The 14,484-nt window shown below is 33.7% G+C and overlaps 1 long non-coding RNA gene across 1 annotated transcript; it reads left to right on the forward strand.

Moving 5' to 3' along the window:
- Nucleotides 1-193: 193 nt before the first annotated feature.
- On the forward strand, nt 194-5,239 carry LOC147520295 (uncharacterized). Its single transcript, XR_015214399.1, has 2 exons — nt 194-430; nt 678-5,239. It is a non-coding gene; the product is annotated as an uncharacterized LOC147520295 (long non-coding RNA).
- Nucleotides 5,240-14,484: the final 9,245 nt, after the last annotated feature.

Raw genomic sequence — 14,484 nt, forward strand, 5'->3', positions numbered from 1 at the left:
AGCACGGAGCACTTGAGTATTTATAGAGGGACGTGACGTTTGACATTCTAAATTCTAATTCGAACGTCATTCTAAATTCTAGTTTTTCAGTTTTTCTAGAATATGTTTTACTTGGACAGCGTTTTTGACAATAAAAAACACTATAACAAAAATTTCCGAATTCGAGACCCTTCCCAAAAACGCACACAAAAGAAGAAAAAAAACGATGGACGAACTATTTTCTTCATACGGCGAATCTTCATCATCTGACTCTGAATCTTCTTCACCCATTCAACCCACCGATCCCAACTATGGAGAATGTAAGAAAACTAATTACTGAAGCAGTACCAGCCACATCTAATAGAACTGAACAAGTATATCTCTGTCTCATTGAATCTTCTTTGGTTACGAACGTACGCTCAGAGGTCCTACAGAGGCTTCTGTTGATGCGGTATGCCAGTATGTCCATACTATGTTTAATCTTCGTAGTAAATTGCATGATTGCTCTTGACTGAATGCCTTGCTCACTTTTTTAGGATAGATGATTTCTTTATCTTTTTTTTTGTGTATCTGCATCCACTTGCTTGTGTGGTTACACTTCTATTTCTGTGTGTACATTTTAGTAGAATTGCTCAACCTGTTTCTCACGTCTCTAAAAGGTTTAAATTCTGAATAAACTTGGTTTTATATTATCACAGAACCAGAGACACACAGTCTGTGTGCGTGCTAGCTTGCGTGATTATGAGTTATATCATCACATCCAAGCACAAACAGTTTTACAGTAGAAGTTACATTCTTTCATCGCAATCAGCCACAAAGAAGTTTACGCTCAAGTCGTTTGTATTCAAGGGGTGTTGGTAATAGTTCAGATGATAATGGGAGTACCCTGAATCGTTTTATACAAATGGGGGTTTGAAATTGCGAGTGATTTGGACTATAGCTCTTTGATTGCTGCTTCGGCTAGGCATTATTTGCTACAGCCAATAATTGCTGAGCATCAGATGCTTAACAGTTTGGTTTTAACTGATGCGGATGGGCAATGGTTGCTTTGTATGAATGAAGATCAGTTGGAGGAACTGAGGGTGAAGCCATTATCGCCATCTACTGCATTTGAGGAGCCTTATGGTACTGCGGTGAAAAGACGGACCTATTGTCTTGAGATGAATTCATTCTGAGAGGCATTCTAGCCAAGGTAAATTCTATTGTTTCCTAATTATGTTAAAAAAATATTACTGGACAGTTTGTAGTTATGTGGTATGAACTGTAGTGTAATCTTAGATGCCAGTCAGAGACTATATCAGTAACAAAGATACAAATGTAGATATCTTATGAATCTGATTGTTGAAATAGTATAATATATAAGAATTACAGTATAAAGTATACTACTGTATAGGAGCATATTTTGCAATGGAGTATCCAAAAAAGAATTACAATCACATTTCATGTAATGGTAGATGAGGTCCCCATTTGGTGTTGCTATACTTCTGTAGTTTTTTTTTCCTTTGATTGGTGGCTCACTCCAAAAAAATAAAACCTCCGTATAACAGGTTAAGTTATGGGCACTCATAACTTACTTTTCTTTCCATATTAACTACTTAAAAAAAAATGGTTTAGTTATAGGTGTTGTGGTTTACTCAACTAACCCATATAACAATATATGTGGTAGTTAGGGTGTGATCTCTATTAATTCCTAAAAAAGAGTTAAAAAATTAATTGAAACCATGAACACATCTCTAATCATCAATGTTGGCATGAAAAATGTAGCTTTTTAAGTGTTTTTTTGAGTGAAGTTGTGAGCTTGGCTGCATAAGCCCTCGAGATTTTTGTCTTTCCGAAGAGGATAATAGGACGAACCTAGGATGAGATCACTCGCTTTCTCTGATCGCTACCCATTGGAAGGAGATTGGATAGGTGCATTTACCAATAGCAGTCCTGTTTGGAGCTCTCTTAGGCTGTCCACGTCAGTTTTTACTCACGAGAAATCAGGGAAAAAAAAAGATTACGAACAAAACTACAAAAGTACTTCTCTATTACTAATGGATAATCATTATACCAAAATGGAAGATCACCAATTTAACTACGTCTCTTACTAACGAAAAATTCCCTACTTCTCGGAAAAGATTGTATCAATCAGCTCCTTTAAGAACTTACTAAATAACAAACTTACTAAATAAAATCTTAGAGTCCATATAATTTAGGAATCCCCTTTAGAGTCCATATAAGGTATCTATTAGAATTCCAGGTTGGTCCTCTTCGATCTTCCACAGGTCCGCTTCCTTCAAACTCAAGTTCCATCGTAGCTGCAATAATCGGTAGACAATTCGCTAACGGACAAAAAAAGTAAGAAACAAATTGTCAATGATTGTTGATGAAGTGGCAAACTACTTGGACTATCGGACTTCTTTCTGCATGATCTACAAAAAAATGTACATTAAAGAAGTGTCAAAACATAACTAGATATACTTAAATGTTCGACTATATATCTTTCCATTTCTTTGATCCTTTTTAGTGAACTAAGATGTAGTGCATTGCATTAGTTCACTATTTGCTTTCACACTAGCGTATATGAACTTTACTTTTGTTCAAGTCTATTGGATTAACATGCACAACATTTGCCCATTAGAGAATGAACTCATGTAGTTTGCTAAGACTTGATTTTTCTTAGGATTTGTTGTTTGTTGCCCTTTGATTATATATGTCAACACATTTTAAGATGCTTAATAATATGTATGATTCTTTAGTTTTAGGATCCCCTTCTTTGATCAGTTACGTTATTTGCTACTACTATATGATTCGGATTAAGAAATATAACTTAAAATGCATATTGGACATAAAATCGTTTGAATGTGACCTTTTGGTTCATTTGTGGTTAAGGTGTTTAATAGGTGGATCTATACCTTCATTTTCATGCGACGAACAAAAGTTCTAATAGTCATTAACTAAAAAGTTTGTTGTTGACTAAGCTAAGGTCAAATGAAAATCTTACTGCAAAGGATTTAGGCCACTTCTGCTACATTCAATAGTTGACAAAACACCATTTTCACTCTATATCTCTTGAATTATAATGTGTATGATATGCATGATGCTTGTTGTTTCACTATTGCAGTTTAAATACATCTGTTCTTAACCATCTGGAACTTATTACTATCATTAGAGTTCATTAAGAGGTAATCTTATTTTTATTTTCATTTCAAATATATACACATTTTCTCATAATATTTCATATTCATATAATGGTACGAGCTGAGTTTATTGTTAGGAAGCATAGTAGTCTATAAACTGATGAGCACATTGATTACTGCCATATTAGTTTTTTAAGTGAAGAGAATAAGTAGATAGGAAATCATGGAATTAGGTATTGAGTGCACTACTAGACAAGACCTGACGATTTTGAGATTAGCTAAGATTTTTGAAGCTATGAAGAATACCTATTTGCATGTGGTTGTTTGTCTGAATTCACGAAAAAAATGTGCTTGAGATGACCCAAATTTTCTGGTGGTTAGATTGACAAAGAAAATGAAGTGTTTTAAATGGAATTGAAGAACACCACTTAATTAATTAACATTGTGTATATTTATATATTTCTATTAGATTTTGTAGAAGTTCAAATTAGACAATATCATTTCATGATCACTAATGTACTTATCATGATGGACATTATCACATTAAAATTTATCATATTGAGCCATACCATAGAATGTGACCGGTAGTGGATAAATTATTGTTCCATTCACACCTACTCTTTTGTACCACCTAAGAAAAAAAAAATCGTTGAGCTTATACCAATTTTTGTATTATCACATTGGATAAAGAACTTTGCTTATCATCATCTTGATGTGGCTTCAAACTGTCCAATTGGCTTGGCAGGTGCATTCTTTTATACATATTTTCCCCAAATCATAAATGACAAAGATACAAGCATAATGGCGTAAAGTTCTTCATATGGTGGCCAGTAATACTTGAATAAACATTTGTTTAGTACAATAACGAGTAAATTCTACCTAGTGGAGTTTCCGTTTACGGCATGGACTACCAAGGTATCTAATCCTATTTGCTCCCCATGCTAGGTATGTTAACAACTTTTTTTTTTTTTAATGTATGTCAGATTTTTTGCCTTCATTTTTTGATAGTGTTGAATGCACAACTTGGAGTGTTATTTTGTTTGTCTTTTGTTTGTTTCACCTCAAATGAATTGATCCTAAGGTAGAACTGTAGAAGCCTTCATCAACTTATTGTATTTAATAATTGGTATTTTATAGGTGTTCCATTAGAATAAATAGTTTTTCAGAGTTTTGAGTGATTTTTTCATAGCTTGCATAAATGATTTTGTGTATTCAGAATGTTTGTTATTAGTGTCAAAGCACTTTCTGATTAGCCTCATGCTTAATGACATTGGTTTTATGATTTTCGTGACACTAGACTCAATCTCAATGTGTAAACATGTTGACAAACATCACTATCCTTTGTTTGTTCTTTAGTTTTGTGTTCTTATATTAAATTCCTATATTCTCTAATTGCATATAAGCCATCCCATAATAACAAGAAGCAGATCTATGTTTTACCTCATTGCCCTTCCTTTTAGATAAATGTCCTTAAAGTAAGAATAAATTGTATATATTTACAGGTTTATATGAAGGCATGTCTCTTAGAGAGATCATTCATTTCATTCTACTCTCATCAATTACAGTGCCAATATAAATGTCAAAGTTGAGTTTACAACCTTTCAAGGCTTCCATCCAAACCAAAGAACACGGGTTCACAAGAAAGGCAATGGTCAAGTTTGACATCCTCTTTTGCAACCAAATGTGGAGGAAATGAAGCGGGTTTTTGATGTGTTCGATACATTGTTGGGAAGATATCTAAGGAAAAAAATATCACTCCATACAAAGTCTTTGAGGCTATTAGGGAAGTAGAATTTGGATATGGAAGTGACTAAAACATTAATTTCAAGATGCAAATGCACGCAGATGGTTTTATTGATTTCAACAAGTGTTCAAGAATTTGCACAAGACATGACATGATGTTGGACATTCAAACTGCTTAATTTTAGAACATTTGACTTTGATATCAGAACAAACTTCTATGTATGTTGGATTATGAGTTTTGAGAGGTTTGTTCAAAGTTGTCGTCCTATTGCTATGTAAGTGACCAAGTGGATGGAGATAATACCCAATCACCAAACAAGCGTAACACCCTACATTGTGTAAGTTTGATATATCCAAATAAATAGGTAGAGTTCAACCTCACCTAGATTCTGCTAATAGTTGGTATGTGCATTATATTGGACAACAACGCCTAGGAATGCAATGACATTCATGGAATCATGGTTGATTAGCCCAGGTCAAGGATGTGAACAATATGGCCGGGTGCTCCATCATTCAATGGGGTGTGCAGTTGTTTTTGGGGGAAGAGGTTTTAAAGTTACCCACTTTGTGCATCATCTTTCTTTCTACCATGCTTTTAAATACTGAGAACTAAAAAGAGGAATTTATGAGATCAGAAGGAATAGAATAGAACTTGGAATAGTTTGAGAGACTAACATCTGGTGTCATAATGAGTAGTTGCTTATACCAAATTGAGTCAATAAGTACCTAAATGGTTGATTATAGGATCAATAGGGATAACCTGAACTCTGGAGAAAGAGCTTGGAAATTTGTATTATAAATGTAGAATGTGTTGTACTATGTGCTTATGTGCTGAGAAGCTTTTGATCTATTGAAGCCTAAAAATTCTATTCAACAACAATTGTCTTGTTGCAAAAATCACCACTCTCCTATTTTCTAACTTGGTGTCTTAGATTGATTAATGCTAAAATTACAACGTTTGTTGCCATTACATATTCTTTTTTGTTTAAAAGATACCACAAGTGTTTATTTTTATTTTTTTGAGTGATAGGTTGTTCAGAGATTCACCATTGCTATTTCATGGATTTATTATATACATTGAGGACAAGATGCAATTATGTATATTCTAAGAATCATCCTTTTTAACTATTAACTAATATATATATAATGTCATTAATTCTTAGTTATAGCCATTAATTCTTAGTTATATTCCTAACATTCAATTACATTTATTTTTATTATTTTTTTGTTTTTTTTTTTAAAAACATATAGAAATCTTTGATGAACCCACATAGTGAATCATTTATAAAAAAATTTATGCCATTTTTGCAAGGACACTACAGAAGGACCAATAGAAGTTGGTGTGTAATTAACACTACAACTAAGATAAGTAATGGGAAATTAAAAACTGGATGCAAATGCATTGAATTAACCTTAAAGAATAATTAACAAAAAATCGGAAACTGAATGCAACTACATTGAACTAACCACAAAGAATAATTAACGGTAAATCAAAAATTGAATGCAAATGCATTGAACTAACACCAAAGAATAATTAACGGGAAATCGAAAACTAGATGCAAATGTATTGAACTAACCTCAAAGAAGAATAATTAACAATAAATCGGAAATTAGATGCAAATGCATTGAAAGATCCTAAAGAAAAATTATTAACATGAAATAAAAAAAATAGATGCAAATGCATTGAATTAACATCAAAGAATAATTAGCAAGAAATCATAAACTATATGCAAATGCATTGAACTAACCTCAAAGAATAATTTTTTTTTAATGTGTTGACAAGTGTATGTTTACATTTAAAATTGTATTTATCATATCTCTTTTTATATGATTGGAAATGTCTTGCTATTCAAGTACCTTTAATATGATCTTTGCCTCATTGAGCATTCTCACAAAATTTCAGTAAAACTTTTAATATTAAACAACGAAAATAATTCAAAGGGTTTTATCAATGGAGTGGGGTTTTCATGTTGCAAAAATTTGAATGAGTGATCAATATAATATTCATATCTCATAACTTTGCCATAGTTGCAAATATTTTTCAGAATAATATAATATAACGACACCCGTTCGTAGGACAGGTTCGTAAGCTAGTTCATACACAATAGAGAACGAATTTGTGGACAGACTTGTCCACAAACATCACTTTTTGATTGGTTAGTTCAACTTTTGGGTAGCTAAATAGTTTTTCCAGGCAGTTAAATAGTTTTTTCGAGCAGCTACTCTACCAATTAGCAGTTGAGGTCTTGTGGACAGCAAACAGTTCCCTGTCCACAACTTTATTCTGTACACAATACCGTTTTAGTTGTCATCGGATGAAAGTTTGAAACCCACTTGATGGTTGACATGTGGCAATTGAAAAAATCGAGACGCAAAGATCACAAATGAGTCCTTTCCACTTCGAAATCTCACTTGATTAAGACTTAATTAGGGTGTGTGTGTGTGTGTGTGGGGGGCATGTAAAAAAAACACAAAATTAAGGGGGCCATTGCTAAATCCACTATAATTGTGGGGGTATGTCTAATTAACCTGTTACTTTAATGGACTCCTTTGCAAATAGATATATTTATTTAAGGGTAATAAAAAATGCATAATTCCACCATAGTAGAAAATATCATGCCAGACCAATAATTCGGTCAGGCCATTTTTTCGATATATTCAAAATATATCACATTATTATATACGGTAAAATTAGATTGGCAAATTCATGGAGTAAGATTTCGAGTCTTTCGCAAATGGAGACTGGAGACAGGGTAGGATCTAGTAAAGTATATATTTTTTCCTTTGGTTGTTTCCCAATTTCAATAAAAACTAGATACAATTTGGACAAATTCAAAACAACTCAAAAAGAATTCACAATATGCTACTATTTGAAAATTTCGCAAAAGTCTCCTAAGCACTCATCCACCACACATCTATTATCTTTTTAATATTGATTAACTCTAGTTAAATTAAATCTAACCAAATATTTATTTTATTCTCTCTCCAAATTATTCTATTTTTTCATAAAAATAAAATAAAATATTAATTTTCAATTATAAATTAAAAGATTTATGTTGCAGATTTTTCAAGGGGTTCTTTTTTATTCAATTACAACGCGAATTTCTCAATTTTAATTTTTATTGGATATTATCATCGGTATTTTTTTTTTTTATTATTTTTTTTAGATTGATAAGCCTGTTTTAATGGAGATCAGTAACTCTTTGATGCTGGCGGGGTTCGAGCCCCAAGCCTCTGGTATCATCACCCAAAGAATTAATTTTAGAAACATTTCAAAAGAATTATTTTAAATTGAATATTGAAAATATAATATAATTAAGGAAATTAAATAAAGTTCATAGATATTTTTGCAAAGTAATCATCCAAAACTTTAAGATAATCCAAGAATCCTCCCAAACATATATATATATATATATATATATATATATATATATATATAAAGAGCAAGTCCAATGGGGAGCTGCTAAAAGGTGCCACATAGGCCTTTTAGCTTGCCCAAACAAATTTGGCTGCCCAAAATCAAAAAACCATTCCAATCACATTTTTTAGCAACGGTTAAGTTCGGGAAACGGATTGTCTGTCTGTTAAATTGTAATGGATGGCAGAAACTTTGCCATCTTTATAATCCAGACCATTCCAACGGCTAGAAATTGTTAGTTTTTATGAAAATGCATATTTATACACAACTACTTCACACAACTCTCTTACCATTTTCTCACAATTCTCATAAAAATTATATCTACTCCAAATACAACAATCACTACTTCAACTACAACAATGGATCCAAATTAACAAGCAACCACATCAAAAGGAAAGAAATATACTACAACAAGGTCCATAAATTTCTCAATTCAAAAAGACGAAGCTCTTTGCCAGGCGTGGATATATGTTAATGAAGATCCAATTGTTTGTGCGGGGCAATGAGTCACACACTATTGGGAGAAAATATATGAGAAATTTCAAGTGAGAGTTGGTGAAAACAATAAAAAAACCAAGTCGATTTGGACACATCCAACGAGCTTGCAACCGGTGGGCGAGAATTATCTCTACTTCAAATAGGACGGCTAGAAGTGGCACAACGATCCAAGATCGGTTGGCTAATGCAAAATCAACATATATGTAGGCTCATAACTCATACTTTCAATTTAAGCATTGTTGGGTCCTCCTCAAGGATAGTCTAAAATGTAATGAAAAATTGGACAGTCGGTCCACCACTACAACGAGGAGACGAGCCAACATCATTCTTGATGTAGATGATGAAGTCGTACCTTATACACCCACCACACCGTCGGTAACTCTTAGTAGCATTCCAATTGATCCATTTCCTACACAAGTTGGGGATGGAAGTGGTGCATGGTGGAGGTGGAAGTGCAAGTGGAAGTGGAACCAAGAAAAAATGACTACCAGGAACAAGGGGTGAGAAAGAAAGGTTGAAGAAAGGATGAGAGAATTACAAGATGATGGAGAAGTATTTGGGACAAATGACGAATGCCGCCACTAATAGGGTGAAGTTGATGGAGCTCAAGAAGTGGAAAGAAGACAACAAAATATTAGCACAAGATACTTCGACTCTTGAGCTGGAAGTTGCTGAATACTTTAAGATGATGACAATGGAGATAATTCAATTCACCAAAAGAGAGAGAGAGAGAGAGAGAGAGAGAGAGAGGAACATTTGGAACTCAAAGTGGTGGTGGTGCTTCTACTACTTAGATTAATTTCATTGTTGTTAGTTCTTTTATTTCCATTATTGTTGTTAGTTCATTTCCAATATTATAATTTCAATTTTAGGTTTTAATATAATTTTACTTTGAATTGTCTTGAAATAACATGAAATCAAACATAAATAATACTCAAACTATAGAACAAACATAGATAATACTCACTAATGACATAGATAACTCTCATACTACATTCCTTGATCCGCACAATATTGCCAAAGGTGATTGATGAGGTCAACTCTTAGTTGAACATTAGTTTCTCTACTATGAATACGACAAAGTGTATTGAGCCTTCTTGCAATTTTCTTATGTCGATTTCCTGCAATATGCAATGCAATTGGAGGCTCCCAAGAAATGTCAATTTGCCAATCTTCGATATCAATCTCTCATTCATCCTTGACAATCATATTATGTAAAATGATACACATTGGCTAGATAGTAATTGGCGGCCATTCACGGTATAATTGCAACGAAGAGCATCACCACGCATAAGATTGTCAAAGAGGTGAGAATATTGAAGCACGTTGACGTCATTGTTTGAACCCGTCATACCAAAAAATGCGTGCCAAATCCACAAGATTTTTAAAATTATTGTTGGTTTCTTCTTATGTCCTACATGTGTATCTTGTCATGCCATATGACACATTTCTTATTGCTAATGCATACAATCCAAGCTTCTTGAGAAACCACGATTTTCACCTTGTTGAATTAGATGTTGAATGTCTTTTTCGTTTGGAGCCCTCAAATATTTTTCTTTGAAAACCGCCATCACGACATCACAAAAATGCCTCGAGCTTTCGAAAAGAGTGCTCTTTGCTATTTGAACGTATTAATCTCACGCATCCGCACCACAACCATATGCAAGCAAACGAATGCAAGCAACCACCTTTTGCATACCCATCAAACATGGCTTTCCAATGCCATCAACCTTGTATGTGAAATGTTTGTCATGGTCGGAGACAGCTTTCAAGATTCAGAGGAAGAGATGGTGTTGCATCCTAAACCTCGTACGGAAAACATCAAGGGGATACTTCAAATTTTGCACGAAGTAATCCATCATAATCCTATTGTGCGCCTCGATTCGATCATGATAAATATACTTTCTACTGGTGACCGAGCCGATCATGAATAGTTTCGAGCATGTCTTGCAACAACGAGAAGATAGGTAAGAACATATTCTCATCATCATTCACCATGTTCTCTTCTTCGGATGAGGAGCTTGATTTAGCATAGCGAGAAGAAGAACTCATTTTGAATGTGAGAATAAAGGTTGCAAAGTTGAGAATGGTGAAGCTTTGATGGTACCCAATGAAAACAAAAGGTGCGAGTGAAGGAGAATATTAGAAATTTGTGATCTATAAAATTGACAGAAGAAATGAAGTTGGTGGAATTGATGGATGTGATTGAAACAATAAATGGAGTTAGAACAATGGATGGATGTGATTGAAATGGATGAAGTTGGTGGAATTGATGGATCTATCTCTTTGGGATTCATAATGGAACCTCCACTTCTATTTTGGATGACCCTTGGGTTGTTAGCAATGGAAACCCAAAGACTCTAAGAGAGTTAGGAGTGGAGGATTACAGACTTGATGATCTCCATGTGGCTGATTTATTCAAAGAGGATGGGACTGGATGGGATGAGGCTAAACTCACAGTTTTTTTACCACCAATTCTAGCTGACATAATTAAAGAGGTGGTGATCAGACCTTTGGGCCTTGGAAAGGACAAGATGGTCTGGAGTGAAGAGAAGTCTGGAAAGTTCATTGTGAAATCTGCCTACAAGTATCTTACCAAAGACAAGTATGTAGGGTAGAGTTCCAGTTTCAACTCTCAGGCTGTTAAGCTTCTCTGGAAAACTAGATTGTCAGCCAATATCCATATGTTCCTTTGGAAGGTCTATATGGAGGCTTTACCAATGGGGGATAGGATGGCATCTAGGAAGATGGTGGGAGACTTTTCTTGCCCTCACTACACCATAATAGGATATTTGCAACACGCACCTTTTTTGCTTTGCAACGGTTATTTACCGTTAGTAAGTTGCCAACGCTATATAAGCGTTAGCAATGTTGTAAAGCGTTACTTTATTTTGGTGAATTTATTGAATTAATTGCTAACGCTTGAAAATCGTTTGAGAAGTGTTACAAATCCAAAAAACCAAAACAAGATCGAAATTTCGAAAACAGGTAAACAAAAAAGAAATCGCGCTCGTATATAAAAAACCTCTCTTTCTCTCTCACGCTGCTAGGTTAGGGTTTTCTTATGGTGACCTAACCTAAGAATGCTTCCCTCCGTGAAATCTCCATTCTCTCTCCTTCAATCCTCCGTGAAATATCCATTCTCATAATGTTTTCTCTAGATCCCTCCGTCGTCAGGTTTAAATAATCAATCTTTATTTATTTATTATTAGGGTTTAATTAGTTTTTTTGTTCAAATTAGATTGTTGGATGTTAAAAAAGCCAGAATAAAGAAGGGAAAACCTGTTTACGTATCTTGTTTTGAATACATGAACACTTTTGAAGAAGTTTATCTTGGAGTTTTTAAGTAATAAGGGGAGATTTGCATGTTTAGATCAAAACTCAACATGAGTTCAGATCGTTCACTTGACTAATGATCTGTTAATCGATTTCACTTGTTGTGGATTTCATTTCTAGTTGTTTTTCACTTCATAACTGAGTGTTTTTCAGTTTTCATCGTTAATTAGAGTGAAACTTGTGTTTGATTAACTTCAGATCTGAGAATATTTGTTGATTGTTCTCAATGAAATAGAAACAATACTATTTCAACCTAATTTTGACGTTTATGTTTGTTTATTTATAGTGATTTCACAAGAAATCAATGCTGGAGATGTTAAGAAGCTTCAAGATGCAGGTATCTACACCTGCAATGGCTTGATGATGCAAACTAAGAAGGTGAAACTACTTCACAACTCGAATTTGCTGCTATTGTTGAAGTTTTGTGCCTTTTATGATAATTTAGAGATGAGTAGAGAGCTCAAATGCCTAATATGGTAATAATTATCTATGAAATAGACTTTTCAATTTTCTCTCAAATATTTTGTTCTTGAATCTTGGGATATTCTTTTTTTCATTTAGGTTTGAGTTTCTATTGAAATCGGCAAGATCGTTAACATGCAACCATGTCTTACGCAAGTAAGTAGAAACAATCAATTTCCCTTTTTTTTTTTTTCGTTTTAAAATTCTATTTGTTTTAATTTTCTTTCCTCTTGTTTTTCATTTATGCACTCTGGGAATCCATGAAGTCGATTTACATTGCCAAGTGTGTAAAGTTCCGTATCGGCCGAAGGGGGGGTCGTTTTTTCTTCTTCAGTTTTATAATTTACACTTTAGCTTTGATTAGGTTAACATAACCCGAATGAAATTTTGTGCTTTGATACATGCATCACAAGATTAGAAACTTGGAATGAATCTAAAAGATGGACTTTACACTTATAATGTGGTTCACTCTTTTGATGTTTGGACTCGAGACAGACTTCTCAAAACTTTGTCAACCTACTTAATGACATTATGCATTTATGCCTATGTTGATATACCACCCGTTAGAAAGGTCATTGCTTGTTGATATATAGTTAAACAAATGCCTTACACAAAATCTTTGAGTTTTGTTGAAGGATGTGTGGTAAACCATTTTGCGAGTCATTAGTTTTAAAGGAGATAAGGGTTAGAAGAAAGTTGAATGACTTCTTTTTAGTTTTATCTGAACAACACTTAGAATTTTACACAGCCGTATTTACAATAAAAGTAGCTCTTATTTGATCAAATCGTAGCACCAAAAAGGTCTAAAGATATTGGTTTTATCATTCTCATTAGGATGCACAGATGCAGTTCTGCTTTCTTTTTCATAGAAAATAAGAAAGCATTTCTCCTACTTTGCCTGAAGAAATAAATTTATTTTGTTCAATCTATGATTAACGAAAACTTAGTAGTTATTTGATTAATCAACCTTATGGCTGACTTTCATGTTCCATTCTTTGACATCTTAGAGTTAATTGAAAGAGATTCTGCATTATTATTCAATGTCGGCGTGCTCTAATATTTATCCAATATTTGACAAGCATATGTCTTGGCTTTTTCATACTAGTGTTTGTGCATCAGATAGATAATGCTAAGTCCTTTTCATCTTCAAATTATTCACTTTCTCAGCGATTATGACACAACATTGGAGTCTGGAGCTGCCACAAGAATTCAATAACTAATTTGTGTCAATAATCTCCCTTCTTTCATAACTATCTGTGGACCATGGTTTTGGTGCCATATCATGGGTTTTAAACCATAAATCATCATTATCCTATGAGTCCATTCCTTTCATGTCTGAGATACACAATCCTTTTTAAGGGTCTGATAGGGATGGTGCAAATTTCATGAAGGGATATATCAATGACTGTTGATAAGATACTAACCTTAAACGAAATAATTATGAGATTGAAGACTGTTAATTACTTATTAAACAAAGACATGTTTAGCTAGGTTTTGTGCTCAACGTTATTGTTTTCTTATCTAAGAAGATTGGCTCTGTTTTGGTTGTTTGAGGTAATGTCTTAAAGACAATTTGAAGACAACATATTAGAAATGTTTTGGTGTTTGACTGATTGGATATTGGATGTAACTGGCGTTGGAATGAAGTAGTTAAACACTGCTGATCGGATGGTTGTTAATTGTGGTCCACTAATGAGTTGTGACCTTTATCCCATGGTGGTTGCTCCACTTATGGTAATTGTTGGATGGATGGCTAGTATATTGGAATGACTACTCTATTGGAATTTTGATGTGGACTTCTCCAACCATTTGGGTATACAACTCATTTAAAAAACAAAAGGTGCAAAACTGAAAAGAAACATGTGAAACAAACAACTGAAATTACAAAATGTTATATGCAAACCTGCAAAACTTGATTGATTATCT

This window comes from Coptis chinensis, chromosome 2 (assembly GCF_015680905.1).
Source record: "Coptis chinensis isolate HL-2020 chromosome 2, ASM1568090v1, whole genome shotgun sequence".
NCBI classification, from domain to species: Eukaryota; Viridiplantae; Streptophyta; class Magnoliopsida; order Ranunculales; family Ranunculaceae; genus Coptis; species Coptis chinensis.